This window comes from Portunus trituberculatus, chromosome 4 (genome assembly GCF_017591435.1).
Source record: "Portunus trituberculatus isolate SZX2019 chromosome 4, ASM1759143v1, whole genome shotgun sequence".
Lineage (NCBI taxonomy): Eukaryota > Metazoa > Arthropoda > Malacostraca > Decapoda > Portunidae > Portunus > Portunus trituberculatus.
In genome coordinates this window covers 8435386-8454200 of record NC_059258.1, presented here as the reverse complement: position 1 = coordinate 8454200, position 18815 = coordinate 8435386, and the positions used below count along the sequence as shown (strand labels likewise).

Below are 18815 nucleotides of genomic sequence, written 5' to 3'. Positions count from 1 at the left end.
GTGTTAACATTCATAATGCGCGCCTCGCGCTTCTCTATCGTCAGTTGTTTTCGGGGGTTTGTTTTGATGAGGGTCCTGGGAGAAATTTTACCTTTTTCATTGATTTGTACTCAACTCCATCTCCAAACCTGAATACTGTTCCACTTTCTTGCTCTTCTATCTTCGATTTTTCTTCCTCTGACAAAGTCTGTGTGTATGATTCCAACCAGTCAATGCCACACACTATAGTGTTGAAAGCAGTGTCTTTCAGTGAGCCAGATGAAATGTTTGATTCTATGCAGAAAGCCCTCAAGAAATTCTTTGGTAGTCAAGAAGTGCTGTCCTTAGGTGCCGGGTCTGGGAACAGTGTCAGTGAGCCTCCTGCAGTTGTAGTGAAATCTGAACCGGTGTTCAACACAGAGGATGTCAATGTGGTCACAAGGAGAAGAGGACGTGGAGGAATTAGAGCTAGAGGAAGTATGGGTTATAGAAGTGAGAGAAGTGGACAGAAAAACAGTGCTGACAGGTTTGGTAATGTTAGAAAGTGTTTCATATGTGGCTCAGAGTATCATTTGTCCCCAGCATGTACAAGAAGTGTGTATGTAACCAATTATACTGAAGATGAGTACAAAGAGGCAGAGTCATATGCTGTTGTTGAGAATTCTACAGTGATGCCAGTGTTAATGGCAGAGTCTGTTAGTTATGCCATTCTAGACACTGCCTGCAATACTACAGTGTGTGGCATTGACTGGTTGGAATCATACACACAGACTTTGTCAGAGGAAGAAAAATCGAAGATAGAAGAGCAAGAAAGTGGAACAGTATTCAGGTTTGGAGATGGAGTTGAGTACAAATCAATGAAAAAGGTAAAATTTCCTCTGAACATCATAGGTAACAGAGCAAGTGTAACGTCTGATGTAGTGGATTGCTCTATACCACTTTTGTTTAGTAAGAAGGCAATGAAAAGAGCACAGATGAAAATAGACCTAGAAAATGATACTGCCATCATTCATGGAAAACTGTAGATTTGAGTTGCACACCCTCAGGACATTACTATCTTCCAATAAGGGACAAGAAAGAAACCTGGAAGATAACACAGGAAATAATGCTAACTTTGGGTAATGATGAAAAGGAAAAGAGAAAGAAGATTGAAAAACTACATCAGCAGTTTGGTCATCCCACAAGTAAGAGACTGATTCAGTTATTGAAGGATGCAGGTGTTGAAGATGAAATTTGCAATGTATATGCTGAAGAAGTGTCAGATGCTTGTGAGATATGCATGAAGTATAAGAAAACACCATCCAGGCCAGTTGTTAGTGTAAACATGGCAAAGGAATACAAGAAAGGAGATATATATTTCCTACATATGGTGGACATGGCAACAAGGTTCTCAAAATCGTGTGTAACAAGAAGTAAAGAGCCAAAGGAGATTGTAGAGAAGCTTATTGAGACATGGTTGGGATCTGGTTTAGGAGCCCCTAGGAAATTTTTGTGCGACAACGGTGGAGAGTTCGCCAATAGTACATTCCTAGATATGTGTGAGAACATGAACATTTGCATAATGCATACAGCAGCACATTCTCCCTTCAGCAATGGCCTGTGTGAGCGAAATCATGCAGTCATAGATGAAATGGTCAACAAAATAATAGCAGAGCAACCAGACTTGTCTTTAAAGGTGGCCTTAGCATGGGCAGTTAATACAAAAAACTGTCTTCAGATGGTAGCTGGTTTCAGCCCATATCAACTCGTGTACGGGCGTAACCCTAATCTACCGTGTACTTTGAGTGACGAGCTTCCGGCACTTGAAGGTACAACAAGTGAGGTGGTAGCTAAACATCTCAATGCCAGTCACTCTGCCAGGAAAGCTTTCATTGCTGCTGAGACTTCAGAGAAGATACGACGAGCACTAAGGCACAAAGTGAGATCCAGTGGTAAAGTCCATAAAAGTGGAGCCCATGTCTACTTTAAGAGAGATGAACAAAAGGAATGGAAAGGCCCAGCCACAGTTATTGGTCAAGATGGTAAGACAGTAATCTTGAAGTATGGATCCAATATTGTGAGAGCACATGAAACACACGTTCAAGAGATGCCATACCGGTTTGAAAGAGACACTGCAGAAGGGAGGAGTGCACTACTGGGTATGTTAAGGCATAAAAAGGAAAATGAAGACAAAATCAGAAGTGACAAGAAAGAGATTGAGGCAGTAGTAAATCCAGTGGAAAATATGGAAAAAGATATATAAGTGGTAGTGAAACAGTGGAAGAGGAAAAAGTGGACCAGTCTTCAGTTGTGAACACACCCAAGGACAGTGTAAGCTTGAAAAGTGTTCCTAAGATTGGACAGAGAGTGAAATTCCTACCTAAGAACTCAGATGAGTGGCAGACAGTTACTGTACACAGTCGTGCTGGAAAAGCTACTGGAAAATATAGTAGCTGGAGGAATATTGAGTATGAAAATGGACATGTATCAGCCATTGATTGGAATAGTGATGTTGAAGAATGGACACCAGTTGTGGAAAGAGATGAAGTGCAAGAACCCAATGAAATAGTGATGGCTTGTGAAAATGTAAAACAGACTGAACTTGATAAAGCAAAAGATGATGAACTGAAGAGCTGGAAGAGATTTGGTGTGTTTGAGGAGATGCCAAACAAAGGTCAAAAGGCATTATCTACTCGATGGGTGGTGACAGAAAAAGAAACCAATGAAGGAAAAAAAGAAAATGAAAGCACGGCTGGTTGCCAGAGGTTTTGAAGAAAAAGAAAAGGTTCAGTCAGATTCACCAACAGTGAGTAAGGAAGTGTTGAGATCATTCATGGCTATATTGTCATCCAAAGGATGGGCAGTGAATTCCATTGACATTAAAGCTGCATTCCTACAAAGTGAACACCTTGAGCGAGAAGTGTATCTTGTTCCCCCTGATGAGGCTGGTTGTGATGACAGTTTGCTATGGAAATTGAAAAAATGTGTCTATGGCCTTAATGATGCTGCTAGGAATTGGTATCTAACAGTGAAGAGTTTCTTGTTAAAGACGGGGGTGTATTCAGGTGAAAACTGACCCTGCAGCATTCTATTGGCATTGTGAAGGAAAACTGTGTGGAATGTTTTTGATGCATGTAGATGATTTTTTGTGGGGAGGAACTGAGAGATTTGAAAATATTGTCATTGCTCAGATCAGGAGGCATTTTCAAGTTAGGGAACAAAATGACACTGTTTTCAGATACATAGGAATGAATGTTGTACAAAATGAACTTGGTGTAACACTTCACCAAAATGAGTACTGCAAGACTTTAGACTGTGTTAATGTGAGTGCCATGAGAGGACTTAATAAGAATGTGGAGTGTAATGAAGAAGAAAAGGAGAATTTTCGGAGTCTAGTAGGCCAACTAGGGTGGTTATGTACCAACTCAAGACCTGATTTGTCATATGATGTATTGGAACTTAGTTGTAAAGTAAACACACCCAAAGTAGATTTGCTTGAGGCAAACAAGTGTCTAAGAAAAGCCTGTACTTTTAAGAGCTCAATGTACTTCCCATGTTTAGGTGATGTTACCAAGTGCAAGTTGGCTGTGTACAGTGATGCTTCACATGCTAATCTTCCTGATGGATTCAGTAGTGCTGGAGGTTTTGTGATTTTTCTTGTTGGAGAATGGAAATAGTTGTCCTTTATACTGGGAGGCCAAGAAAATAAGAAGAGTTGTTAAGAGTACCCTGGCCTCAGAAACACTAGTAGCTGTGTAGGCAGTAGATATGGCCTTTTATCTAGGACACATGTTGTCTCAGATATTGTACAACAGGAAAGCAAAAGACAGTGGAGCTCTATGTTGACAATCATTCACTTTTTGATAATGTGTACTCAGTAAAGAGTGTGTCAGAAAAGAGATTAAGAATTGATCTAGCTATTCTCCAAGAAATGATACAAAATGAGGAAGTAAAGATTTTCTGGTTAGAATCAAAAGCACAGCTAGCAGATGTGCTCACTAAAAGAGTCAATCCATTGAAAATAGCTAGAGTTTTTGAAAATGGATCTTTGTGTATGTAATGTGATTACATATATGTATGTTAAGATAATAGTAAGAGATTGCTCAATTGCATTGTTTTGTTTTTCAGTTAGTATTTGCCTCATTTCTTTTTGTGAAAGTGCTTTGATTTTTTTTGTTTAAAGAGAAAGTCTGTTAACATTCATAATGCGCTCGCGCTTCTCTATCGTCAGTTGTTTTCGGGGGTTTGTTTTGATGAGGGTCCTGGGAGAGCGAAGGAATGGCGCTTAAGAGGAAGAACTTGTATCCGTGGCTCCAATGAGTAAACGCCAAGAAATTGACTCTCTGCATTTGATTTACCCTGCCACACCTGTATAGACACTTGACACTGGGGAAGTTGCTTGGATGGATTGTGGCCGTTGGGAGTCGAGGGTTGCTGGGGTGATGCACATGGCTCATTGAGGGCCTCTATAAGTAGCACTGCCTCATACCCAGGTGGGTTATTCTCACCTCCCTGCCAAGGACAACAAGCATTGGAGGTATTGGTGAATGTTTCTTCTTACTAATTGTATTTCTAAAGGATTGAATCATGCTCACAATCTCCGTCTTTCAGAGTTACCCAATTTGTCACACTTTATTTATCTTTAATGTTATGAATGCTTTTATGTCCTAGCGGGCATAAATTTGATAAGAATTAGATTTAGACAATTCAAGAAAAAGACAAGAAACAAATGTTTAATTGCAGAGAGTTGAGGCTGACAGCTTAACCTTGAACCCTCGTGTACCCTTTATCACGTGTGTTATCTCTCCCTCCTAGACTCTTGCCTAACTCCATGCCTCACTGCCATGCTTCTCCACCCTTTGTCTATATCATAAGACTGCTATGATCTTTTAAACACTGTTTTTCTCACTAATTTCATCCTCACAACTATACATCTCGTAACTCTTACATTAACACTATTACAAAAGATTTTGTTTACAAAGATATAAAACTGGACAAGATGAACAATAATTACTTCACAGTATTATTATTTCACTTCAACATATTAATAACAACTCAGTGTCCAGTTCAATCGTTAAATGTCAGATTGCCATAACGCTGCTGATTGCTTCTTCCAAACCATCATATCAAACTTTTAGCACTAGCAATGGCTATGCGCTTTAGCCGTTTCTCACCTTCCAATCATTACTATCATCAACTCTTCATGACATGCTTCACTCCTATGAATCCAATTGTATTCCTATCATTACGAAATTCTTTTCAGTCATGGATCAATCTCCAATAACTTCTAGACTTCCATTCTCTTCAACCATGTTCTCACCCGTCTTTTATGACTTCATCTCTATCTTCTAATGAGCTCTTCAGTCTGCACTTCTCAATGAGATTTTCTGTATCATTGAGCTACTCTCTCATCTCTCATACTTCTCCTCTCACATTTCACTCCTACCAAATATCATCATCTCTACTTCATTTAACTTCTAATCTGAATCTTAACTAGCTATCAACTTACTGCCTTTCTACGGTACACTTGCATCTCTCATCCAGTTGGCATCTCCTTTGACATCCCAGTTTACTCCTATATGGTCTCATCACTAGGATCTGGATGCTCTATCTCTCATAAACATTAATCATATTGATCAGCTAATGACGTCATTGCATTTCATCATATTTAGTGATCCTACCATTGAATGACTACTTATTCTATTGTCTTACCTCATCTACTTTCTCTTCCGATTGCATACACAATGACAGATGTTAGTCAACACGATGAACATGATTATCTCTCTCTCTATATCTATCCATACTAATTGACTCTGATGGGATCAATGATCATTTATGAGAATCAATGGTATAAGTACTCACATTTACTTCTTCCTAATATACACTCTTACAATCTTTCAAATAGAATCAATCATCTTAATTATGACAACATCTTGAATACATAAGTTGCATACTGTTAATCACACTTAATGTCAAGCATCTTGACCTAATATCACATGATTATCTAGATACACTATCTCTGTTACAGAATCTGCTTAACTGACATTCGTATAAATTATTCATAGAACAAGTCAGTACCTATACCTATAAGATCATGATATGTCACGTGAGTAATGCATTAAGTGACGTAATCTGGTATTCTTTCATCCAGCAAAATGTTTGTTTGCCGGAATTTTTGAATTGGCCGGAGTGATTTGCCGGACCACCGCTAGACGCAGTGGCGCTGTACTGTGTTTTGGAACCCGGGCATTCTGGGTCAAATTTGGATCAGAAACCACGCTGCCGCTCATTGCAAGCACCACCCACCCAGGTGCATTAACATTTTTTTCTGTAATATTTGCCCTAAACATGGCTTCCAAGCGACCAGGAAGTGATAGTGTTGTGTGAACGCCCCAAAAAGGGCGAACAAATGACAATATCAGTGCAACAGAAAGTGGACCTATTGAGGAAGCTAGATAAAGGTGTTTCAGTGCGGTTTCTATGCCAACAGTACAACATTGGCTCATCAACAGTCTATGATATAAAAAATTTTAAAAAACAGAAGAATCAACTTCTCAAGTTTTACTGTGAGTGTGAGAGCAAGAACATGGAGGTTCATAGAACACTTAAGGAGGGTAAAAGCAGTGATTTAAACAATGCTCTCATACAGTGATTTAAGCTTCGGCGCTGGTAACGTCCTGTGTCCGGCGAGATGATAATGGCGAGGGCAAAATTTTCCATGCTGAACTTAATTTTACGTGTTTTTCTATATACTTCTGCATGTATAACTATCATATATCAAAACAATGTTACAGCTACACTTGTATAATGCAGGGTAAATATACAGAGGGTGTTTTGTGGACCACCTATAGTTCGGAATTTTCCATGGTCCGGCAAGTCTAAGGTCCGGTGGTTGCCAGATTTGGTAGGTTCAACCTGTAGTGTGTTTTTAACTTTAAATTTAAAACTGAGGACTCCATGTAATACATCATTATCACTGCACACAGTGTGTGAGTGTGGAAGAGTGCATTAAAAAAGAAGGGAAAGATGGATGGAAGGAAGTAGTATGGATCAGAAGCAGCAGCTAGGTATGAGCAATGTCAACACTCCAGCTCACCTCTGGCATCCCAACACTTTGGAGAGTTTTGTTGCAGGCAATGGGTGGCTGTTCAATCACCCCCAGTCCCTCCATGAAGGACCTGCTGATCAAAGTAAAAGAGTGAAGATAAAGTTGCGAACCAGAAGTGTTATGATGGAAACAAGAATATTTAAATTTACAGTAAGGTCCGAGTTACGTCAGAGTTACGTTCCTGAAACATGACGTAAGTCAATTTTGTACGTAACTCGAGTTTTTGTACTTTCAAAGCATATTATCGAGTTTTCAACCAATATTTTTTTATGGTTATTCAGGTAAGTAAAAGGTTATATTGTTATATTGGTATATTATTTACAACTATGTAGGAATATATTGATTAGGGCCGCGAACACGAAGGACTGCGGGTTGCCGAGAGGGGCGGTCTGAGGCCGCCAGGAGGGTGGGCAGGTCGAATGTTGTGACGCCCAGGGCGGACAGCTGGGAACTTTGTGGAGTGCGGTAGGAGTAGAAGCGTTATATAAGTAAAAGGTTATATTGTTATATTATTCACAAGTATGTAGGAATATGAAACACAAGCTTGTTTTTGTTGTTGATTAGGGCCGCGAACGCGAAGGACTGCATGTTGCCAGAGGGGTGGACGCCTGAGGCCGCCAGGAGGGTGGGCAGGTCGAATGTTGTGACGCCCAGGGTGGACAGCTGGGAGCGTAGTGCAGTGCGGTGGGAGTTGAAACGTGGGCAGCGGAGCAGGAAATGCAATAGGAAAGGGCAATAGGGATCAGCAGACAAGCGCAGACGGTGCAAGTGAGCTGCGAGTGTCGTGTGGCCCAGGCGAAGGCTCCGGAGTTGTTATTGTTGTGATAGGTGTGTGAGCCCCCCAAGGTTGTCATGGTAACGGGCTTCCCATTTTCTTCTTCACTCCCTTACACACAGCTGCTGCCTCCCTTCTCATGTCTTTTAATTATGTCCACTTTTTCTTGTAGCGTAATGGTTTTCTTTTTCTTAGCATCACTGCTATCACTCAGGAGTTTTTTTTTTTTGGTGCCATTGAGCAAGATACAAAGATAGTCAGCAAACGCAGATGTAGGAACACTCTTGCCAGGGGCGACGGTGTGGTGGAACTGAGGTACGTAGAGTGTTATTGTATTCAAGCATGAGGCGGGCGGTGTGGTGGATAACCACTAGTGACGCCTGGCTGCCAACAATAACAATAAACCCCGCGCTTTGCAATTTAAAAATTTTCAATTTTTTAAATCTTAAATTGTCTTATAGTGGACTGACGTAAGTGCGAGTTTGACGTAACTCGAGACCGACGTAACCCGGGACCTTACTGTATATGAAATTAAAATCCATAAAAAAAAACCCTTAAGCAATAGAAAATATACAATAGTGGATAAGGTGGTGAGCGTGGGATCGGGAAGACGTCCACGCGTAGGTTCGAATCCCACCACGTACAGCCTTAAAACTCTTTGCCATTTCTCGAGTGGTTCAAAGTTACCTACATATCACCATGATACCCAGGTTCTAGGTGGTTACACTCAAGATGAGCTTGGGTGGTGATATAGGCCCTAATATGGGTACCACTATAAATAGAATTGCCTGCGCCAGTAATGGACGGAACCTGAACAGCGCTTCCCATACACTCTTCAAGTGTGCCTACAGGACTATAGTCCTTACCGTAAAAAATAAATAAAAAATAAATAAATAAATAAAAAATACAACTTTTGTCGCCAGAATATAACAGGCAAAAATCTTAAAATTACAAGACGAGTACACAGCAGAAGTATCAGAAAGGTGATTAAAAGCACAGCATTGCATCAATGAAAAGAACGTATGCCAGACACCAGCACCATTAGTTTTCATTTAGAATTTCCTTCCATTCAACAAACAGATAAAATGATATGACTAGGTAAATCAAGATTCATATTTAGAAATGCACTGCTCTCATCAAAGCCATTTTCAAAGGCCACAGAGATGATTAGTTAGATTCTTAAGGGATTCCTACTGTTAATAACCTAAAAATCATGTAAATTTGTCATTAGTCCTGAAAAAAATACCTTAAAAACTGGTGTAACCTCAACAAGTCTTTCAAAATAGTGAAGATGTGTTAAATAAGTATATTGGAATATGGTCACAACACTTGAATGAGAGAGTCTGAGGAGGAATAAGTACCTGGAGGCCTCAGTGCATAAGAGGACCTCAGCTGGGGTGGCAGTGGTGTTCTGGGGCAGTTGCTTGGACGGATTGTGGCCGTTGGGAGTCGAGGGTTGCTGGGGTGATGCACATGGCTCATTGAGAGGCCTCTATAAGTAGCACTGCCTCATACCCAGGTGGGTTATTCTCACCTCCCTGCCAAGGACAACAAGCAATGGAGGTGTATGTGAATGTTTCTTCTTACTAATTGTATTTCTAAAGGATTGAATCATGCTCACAATCTCCGTCTTTCAGAGTTACCCAATTTGTCACACTTTATTTATCTTTAATGTTATGAATGCTTTTATGTCCTAGCGGGCATAAATTTGATAAGAATTAGATTTAGACAATTCAAGAAAAAGACAAGAAACAAATGTTTAATTGCAGAGAGTTGAGGCTGACAGCTTAACCTTGAACCCTCGTGTACCCTTTATCACGTGTGTTATCTCTCCCTCCTAGACTCTTGCCTAACTCCATGCCTCACTGCCATGCTTCTCCACCCTTTGTCTATATCATAAGACTGCTATGATCTTTTTAAACACTGTTTTTTCTCACTAATTTCATCCTCACAACTATACATCTCGTAACTCTTACATTAACACTATTACAAAAGATTTTGTTTACAAAGATATAAAACTGGACAAGATGAACAATAATTACTTCACAGTATTATTATTTCACTTCAACATATTAATAACAACTCAGTGTCCAGTTCAATCGTTAAATGTCAGATTGCCATAACGCTGCTGATGGCTTCTTCCAAACCATCATATCAAAAAGTTCAGGGAAATAGGCTAAAATGAATTGCCAATCATTTTGTTTAATTTTTCCTTCAGGAAGTCAATAGATCACGCAGGGATGCCACAGAATGCCTGACTTTTCATCTTTCTAAGATCTGGGATTGGGGCAGAGAAAATTTAATAGTGTTCAGTGCCCTAAAACTCAATTCTTCCATCTATCAACTTGAAACAACCTTCCAGACAACTATCCCCTCTTCTTCAATGACACACAGCTGTCTCCCTCTTCCATACTGAATATCCTCGGTCTGTCCTTTAGTCATACTCTTAACTGGAAACTTCACATCTCATCTCTTGCTAAAACAGGTTCTATGAAGTTAAACGTTCTGAGGCGTCTCTGCCAGTTTCTCTCGCCCTTCCAACTGCTTACTCTATAAAGGGGCCTTATCCGTCCCTGTATGGAGTATTCTTTGCATGTTTGTGGGGATTCCAGTCACACACTTTTACTAGATAGGGAGGAATCATAAGCTTTTCGTCTCATCAACTCCCCTCCTCTGACTAACTGTCTTCAGCCTCTTTCTCACCACCGAAATATTGCATCTCTTTCTATCTTTTAATGCCATTTTCATGCTAACTCTTCTGCATGCCTCCCCTCCTCCTACAGCCTTCCTGCACAAGGCTTTCTTCTTCCTCTCATCCCTATTCTGACCAACTCTCTAACGCAAGAGTTAACCAGTACTCTCAATCATTCATACCTTCCACTGGTAAACTCTGGAATTCCCTGCATCTGTATTTCCAACTTCCTAAGACTTTTCTTCCTTTAAGAGGGAGGTATTGAGGCATTTGCTCCCTAATTTTGGCTGCCATTTTCTCTTTGTAGAGAGCCACCACTAAAGTGGGCCTTTTTTCCCTTGGCTGGCTTGGCTGGTTCTCTTCCCTTCATAAAGAGGTTCAGTCATAATGATCCTGATGGCTTCTTCCAAACACTCATCATGAAAATTTAGGGAATCAACCAAACTGAATTGACGATATTTTTGCTTTATTTTCCACTACACATTTGGACACGTGTCTGTCGACCTTTTCTGTAAAACTAAACCAATTGGTCATTGACTGTGATCTCCTACCCTGTCCTCACCTGCTCTCTCCTCCAAAGACACAAAAGGATGACTGATGTGGGGAAAGAAAAGGAGGCAACACAGGTAGTAGGGATTAACTCTCTCTCTCTCTCTCTCTCTCTCTCTCTCTCTCTCTCTCTCTTTGGGATCTATAACTAGACACTAATGAGAATCAGTATGTTTGATAATCATAAAACACTATATTATTAGTGCAAAAATGATATCATCCTCACATCATCAATGTTCTACCACCATCTTGGAATCTCCCATTTTCTTCCTTTAACATGATTGGAAAACATACTCTTGATAGGGCAGACACTATGCATGCTGTTTCTTACACGACCATGTTCAATTTAACCCAGTCTTACCCTACTACCATAGTCCACACATGAATATCTTTAATCAGCCTTGGGAAAACTCATAAGTTTGCTTCATATTAGATATAATAGCAGTAATGACCACTACCATAATTATAAGACAGATAGTGAAGTGAGGACACACTTACTGGAACACTCTCCAGATGAGTAATATTTAATTAATGATCCTGAAAAAAGAGATAAGAGACAGTGAAACTGAAAGTAGTGTAGCAAACCTCTCAGCACTTGACGATTCTGTCTGGGTGTGAGGCGCACACATGCATGGGTAAAGATGATGATATGGTATGGGAGAAGGAGAGTGCCTTGTTTACAATGATCAGTGGCTGCAGTAATGAAGGGGATAATTACAACAATAGCAGGAAAGTTGGCTATATTAGCAAGGATAATGTGACACACAGGAAGTGTGCACTGTGCCTAAAATGTGGGTAGTGAGTGATGAACAAAATGTAAAACTAGAGATGTGGATGAATCTTTTTGTCTTTCATGTTAAATTTTAGGGACATGCATGCGTGATAGTACAGGTTGAACCTCCTTAATCTGGTATTCTTTCATCCAGCAAAATGTTTGTTTGCCGGAATTTTTGAATTGGCCGGAGTGATTTGCCGGACCACCGCTAGGACGCAGTGGCGCTGTACTGTGTTTTGGAACCCGGGCATTCTGGGTCAAATTTGGATCAGAAACCACGCTGCCGCTCATTGCAAGCACCACCCACCCAGGTGCATTAACATTTTTTCTGTAATATTTGCCCTAAACATGGCTTCCAAGCGACCAGGAAGTGATAGTGTTGTGTGAACGCCCCAAAAAAAGGGCGAACAAATGACAATATCAGTGCAACAGAAAGTGGACCTATTGAGGAAGCTAGATAAAGGTGTTTCAGTGCGGTTTCTATGCCAACAGTACAACATTGGCTCATCAACAGTCTATGATATAAAAAAAATTTTAAAAAAACAGAAGAATCAACTTCTCAAGTTTTACTGTGAGTGTGAGAGCAAGAACATGGAGGTTCATAGAACACTTAAGGAGGGTAAAAGCAGTGATTTAAACAATGCTCTCATACAGTGATTTAAGCTTCGGCGCGCTGGTAACGTCCCTGTGTCCGGCGAGATGATAATGGCGAGGGCAAAAATTTTCCATGCTGAACTTAATTTTACGTGTTTTTCTATATACTTCTGCATGTATAACTATCATATATCAAAACAATGTTACAGCTACACTTGTATAATGCAGGGTAAATATACAGAGGGTGTTTTGTGGACCACCTATAGTTCGGAATTTTCCATGGTCCGGCAAGTCTAAGGTCCGGTGGTTGCCAGATTTGGTAGGTTCAACCTGTAGTGTGTTTTTAACTTTAAATTTAAAACTGAGGACTCCATGTAATACATCATTATCACTGCACACAGTGTGTGAGTGTGGAAGAGTGCATTAAAAAGAAGGGAAAGATGGATGGAAGGAAGTAGTATGGATCAGAAGCAGCAGCTAGGTATGAGCAATGTCAACACTCCAGCTCACCTCTGGCATCCCAACACTTTGGAGAGTTTTGTTGCAGGCAATGGGTGGCTGTTCAATCACCCCCAGTCCCTCCATGAAGGACCTGCTGATCAAAGTAAAAGAGTGAAGATAAAGTTGCGAACCAGAAGTGTTATGATGGAAACAAGAATATTTAAATTTACAGTAAGGTCCCGAGTTACGTCAGAGTTACGTTCCTGAAACATGACGTAAGTCAATTTTGTACGTAACTCGAGTTTTGTACTTTCAAAGCATATTATCGAGTTTTCAACCAATATTTTTTATGGTTATTCAGGTAAGTAAAGGTTATATTGTTATATTGGTATATTATTTACAACTATGTAGGAATATATTGATTAGGGCCGTGAACACGAAGGACTGCGGGTTGCCGAGAGGGCGGTCTGAGGCCGCCAGGAGGGTGGGCAGGTCGAATGTTGTGACGCCCAGGGCGGACAGCTGGGAACTTTGTGGAGTGCGGTAGGAGTAGAAGCGTTATATAAGTAAAGGTTATATTGTTATATTATTCACAAGTATGTAGGAATATGAAACACAAGCTTGTTTTTGTTGTTGATTAGGGCCGCGAACGCGAAGGACTGCATGTTGCCAGAGGGTGGACGCCTGAGGCCGCCAGGAGGGTGGGCAGGTCGAATGTTGTGACGCCCAGGGTGGACAGCTGGGAGCGTAGTGCAGTGCGGTGGGAGTTGAAACGTGGGCAGCGGAGCAGGAAATGCAATAGGAAAGGGCAATAGGGATCAGCAGACAAGCGCAGACGGTGCAAGTGAGCTGCGAGTGTCGTGTGGCCCAGGCGAAGGCTCCGGAGTTGTTATTGTTGTGATAGGTGTGTGAGCCCCCCCCAAGGTTGTCATGGTAACGGGCTTCCCATTTTCTTCTTCACTCCCTTACACACAGCTGCTGCCTCCCTTCTCATGTCTTTTAATTATGTCCACTTTTTCTTGTAGCGTAATGGTTTTCTTTTTCTTAGCATCACTGCTATCACTCAGGAGTTTTTTTTTTGGTGCCATTGAGCAAGATACAAAGATAGTCAGCAAACGCAGATGTAGGAACACTCTTGCCAGGGGCGACGGTGTGGTGGAACTGAGGTACGTAGAGTGTTATTGTATTCAAGCATGAGGCGGGCGGTGTGGTGGATAACCACTAGTGACGCCTGGCGGCCAACAATAACAATAAACCCCGCGCTTTACGATTTATAAATTTTCAATTTTTTAAATCTTAAATTGTCTTATAGTGGACTGACGTAAGTGCGAGTTTGACGTAACTCGAGACCGACGTAACCCGGGACCTTACTGTATATGAAATTAAAATCCATAAAAAAAAACCTTAAGCAATAGAAAATATACAATAGTGGATAAGGTGGTGAGCGTGGGATCGGGAAGACGTCCACGCGTAGGTTCGAATCCCACCACGTACAGCCTTAAAACTCTTTGCCATTTCTCGAGTGGTTCAAAGTTACCTACATATCACCATGATACCCAGGTTCTAGGTGGTTACACTCAAGATGAGCTTGGGTGGTGATATGGGCCCTAATATGGGTACCACTATAAATAGAATTGCCTGCGCCAGTAATGGGCGGAACCTGAACAGCGCTTCCCATACACTCTTCAAGTGTGCCTACAGGGACTATAGTCCTTACCGTAAAAAAAATAAATAAAAAAATAAATAAATAAATAAAAAAATACAACTTTTGTCGCCAGAATATAACAGGCAAAAATCTTAGAATTACAAGACGAGTACACAGTAGAAGTATTAGAAAGGTGATTAAAAGCACAGCAATGCATCAATGAAAAGAATGTATGCCTGACACCAGCACCATTAGTTTTCATTTAAAATTTCCTTCCATTCAACAAACACATAAAATGATATTACTAAGTAAATCAAGATTCATATTTAGAAATACACTGCTCTCATCAAAGCCATTTTCAAAGCTGCAGAGATGATTACTTAGGTTCTTAAGGATTCCTACTGTTAATAACCTAATAATCATGTAAATTTGTCATTAGTCCTGAAAAATACCTTAAAACTGGTGTAACCTCAACAAGTCTTTCAAAATAGTGAAGATGTGTTAATAAGTATATTGGAATATGGTCACAACACTTGAATGAGAGAGTCTGAGGAGGAATAAGTACCTGGAGGCCTCAGTGCATAAGAGGACCTCAGCTGGGGTGGCAGTGGTGTTCTGGGGCAGTTGCTTGGACGGATTGTGGCCGTTGGGAGTCGAGGGTTGCTGGGGTGATGCACATGGCTCATTGAGAGGCCTCTATAAGTAGCACTGCCTCATACCCAGGTGGGTTATTCTCACCTCCCTGCCAAGGACAACAAGCAATGGAGGTGTATGTGAATGTTTCTTCTTACTAATTGTATTTCTAAAGGATTGAATCATGCTCACAATCTCCGTCTTTCAGAGTTACCCAATTTGTCACACTTTATTTATCTTTAATGTTATGAATGCTTTTATGTCCTAGCGGGCATAAATTTGATAAGAATTAGATTTAGACAATTCAAGAAAAAGACAAGAAACAAATGTTTAATTGCAGAGAGTTGAGGCTGACAGCTTAACCTTGAACCCTCGTGTACCCTTTATCACGTGTGTTATCTCTCCCTCCTAGACTCTTGCCTAACTCCATGCCTCACTGCCATGCTTCTCCACCCTTTGTCTATATCATAAGACTGCTATGATCTTTTAAACACTGTTTTTTCTCACTAATTTCATCCTCACAACTACACATCTCGTAACTCTTACATTAACACTATTACAAAAGATTTTGTTTACAAAGATATAAAACTGGACAAGATGAACAATAATTACTTCACAGTATTATTATTTCACTTCAACATATTAATAACAACTCAGTGTCCAGTTCAATCGTTAAATGTCAGATTGCCATAACGCTGCTGATGGCTTCTTCCAAACCATCATATCAAAAAGTTCAGGGAAATAGGCTAAAATGAATTGCCAATCATTTTGTTTAATTTTTCCTTCAGGAAGTCAATAGATCACGCAGGGATGCCACAGAATGCCTGACTTTTCATCTTTCTAAGATCTGGGATTGGGGCAGAGAAAATTTAATAGTGTTCAGTGCCCTAAAAACTCAATTCTTCCATCTATCAACTTGAAACAACCTTCCAGACAACTATCCCCTCTTCTTCAATGACACACAGCTGTCTCCTCTTCCATACTGAATATCCTCGGTCTGTCCTTTAGTCATACTCTTAACTGGAAACTTCACATCTCATCTCTTGCTAAAACAGGTTCTATGAAGTTAAACGTTCTGAGGCGTCTCTGCCAGTTTCTCTCGCCCTTCCGACTGCTTACTCTATATAGGTGGCCTTATCCATCCCTGTATGGAGTATTCTTTGCATGTTTGTGGGGATTCCAGTCACACACTTTTACTAGATAGGAGGAATCATAAGCTTTTCGTCTCATCAACTCCCTCCTCTGACTAACTGTCTTCAGCCTCTTTCTCACCACCGAAATATTGCATCTCTTTCTATCTTTTAATGCCATTTTCATGCTAACTCTTCTGCATGCCTCCTCCTCCTACAGCCTTCCTGCACAAGGCTTTCTTCTTCCTCTCATCCCTATTCTGACCAACTCTCTAACGCAAGAGTTAACCAGTACTCTCAATCATTCATACCTTCCACTGGTAAACTCTGGAATTCCCTGCATCTGTATTTCCAACTTCCTAAGACTTTTCTTCCTTTAAGCGGGAGGTATTGAGGCATTTGCTCCTAATTTTGGCTGCCATTTTTCTCTTTGTAGAGAGCCACCACTAAAGTGGGCCTTTTTTTCCCCTCGGTTGGCTTGGCTGGTTCTCTTCCCTTCATAAAGTGGTTCAGTCATAACGATCCTGATGGCTTCTTCCAAACACTCATCATGAAAATTTAGGGAATCAACCAAACTGAATTGACGATATTTTTGCTTTATTTTCCACTACACATTTGGACACGTGTCTGTCGACCTTTTCTGTAAAACTAAACCAATTGGTCATTGACTGTGATCTCCTACCCTGTCCTCACCTGCTCTCTCCTCCAAAGACACAAAAGGATGACTGATGTGGGGAAAGAAAAGGAGGCAACACAGGTAGTAGGGATTAACTCTCTCTCTCTCTCTCTCTCTCTCTCTCTCTCTCTCTCTCTCTCTTTGGGATCTATAACTAGACACTAATGAGAATCAGTATGTTTGATAATCATAAAACACTATATTATTAGTGCAAAAATGATATCATCCTCACATCATCAATGTTCTACCACCATCTTGGAATCTCCCATTTTCTTCCTTTAACATGATTGGAAAACATACTCTTGATAGGGCAGACACTATGCATGCTGTTTCTTACACGACCATGTTCAATTTAACCCAGTCTTACCCTACTACCATAGTCCACACATGAATATCTTTAATCAGCCTTGGGAAAACTCATAAGTTTGCTTCATATTAGATATAATAGCAGTAATGACCACTACCATAATTATAAGACAGATAGTGAAGTGAGGACACACTTACTGGAACACTCTCCAGATGAGTAATATTTAATTAATGATCCTGAAAAAAGAGATAAGAGACAGTGAAACTGAAAGTAGTGTAGCAAACCTCTCAGCACTTGACGATTCTGTCTGGGTGTGAGGCGCACACATGCATGGGTAAAGATGATGATATGGTATGGGAGAAGGAGAGTGCCTTGTTTACAATGATCAGTGGCTGCAGTAATGAAGGGATAATTACAACAATAGCAGGAAAGTTGGCTATATTAGCAAGGATAATGTGACACACAGGAAATGTGCACTGTGCCTAAAATGTGGGTAGTGAGTGATGAACAAAATGTAAAACTAGAGATGTGGATGAATCTTTCTGTCTTTCATGTTAAATTTTAGGGACATGCATGCGTGATAGTACAGGTTGAACCTCCTTAATCTGGTATTCCTTCATCCAGCAAAATGTTTGTTTGCCGGAATTTTTGAATTGGCCGGAGTGATTTGCCGGACCACCGCTAGGACGCAGTGGCGCTGTACTGTGTTTTGGAACCCGGGCATTCTGGGTCAAATTTGGATCAGAAACCACGCTGCCGCTCATTGCAAGAACCACCCACCCAGGTGCATTAACATTTTTTTTCTGTAATATTTGCCCCTAAACATGGCTTCCAAGCGACCAGGAAGTGATAGTGTTAGTGTGAACGCCCCAAAAAGGGCGAACAAATGACAATATCAGTGCAACAGAAAGTGGACCTATTGAGGAAGCTAGATAAAGGTGTTTCAGTGCGGTTTCTATGCCAACAGTACAACATTGGCTCATCAACAGTCTATGATATAAAAAATTTTAAAAAACAGAAGAATCAACTTCTCAAGTTTTACTGTGAGTGTGAGAGCAAGAACATGGAGGTTCATAGAACACTTAAGGAGGGTAAAAGCAGTGATTTAAACAATGCTCTCATACAGTGATTTAAACTTCGGCGCTGGTAACGTCCCTGTGTCCGGCGAGATGATAATGGCGAGGGCAAAATTTTCCATGCTGAACTTAATTTTACGTGTTTTCTATATACTTCTGCATGTATAACTATCATATATCAAAACAATGTTACAGCTTCACTTGTATAATGCAGGGTAAATATACAGAGGGTGTTTTGTGGACCACCTATAGTTCGGAATTTTCCATGGTCCGGCAAGTCTAAGGTCCGGTGGTTGCCAGATTTGGTAGGTTCAACCTGTAGTGTGTTTTTAACTTTAAATTTAAAACTGAGGACTCCATGTAATACATCATTATCACTGCACACAGTGTGTGAGTGTGGAAGAGTGCATTAAAAAGAAGGGAAAGATGGATGGAAGGAAGTAGTATGGATCAGAA

At 40.6% G+C, this 18815-nt stretch overlaps 1 long non-coding RNA gene across 2 annotated transcripts in view; it reads right to left on the bottom strand.

Annotated features, from left to right (window-relative positions):
• Window positions 1-4344: 4344 nt before the first annotated feature.
• LOC123512737 overlaps window positions 4345-18815 on the bottom strand; it is a 33569-nt gene continuing 19098 nt past the window's right edge. For both annotated transcript variants that reach the window (XR_006677171.1, XR_006677175.1), the window contains 5 exons: window positions 15103-15279; window positions 12962-13046; window positions 9203-9379; window positions 7055-7139; window positions 4345-4470 (listed from right to left, as the gene is read on the bottom strand). This is a non-coding gene — a long non-coding RNA (uncharacterized LOC123512737). The remainder of the gene's footprint in view (window positions 4471-7054; window positions 7140-9202; window positions 9380-12961; window positions 13047-15102; window positions 15280-18815) is intronic.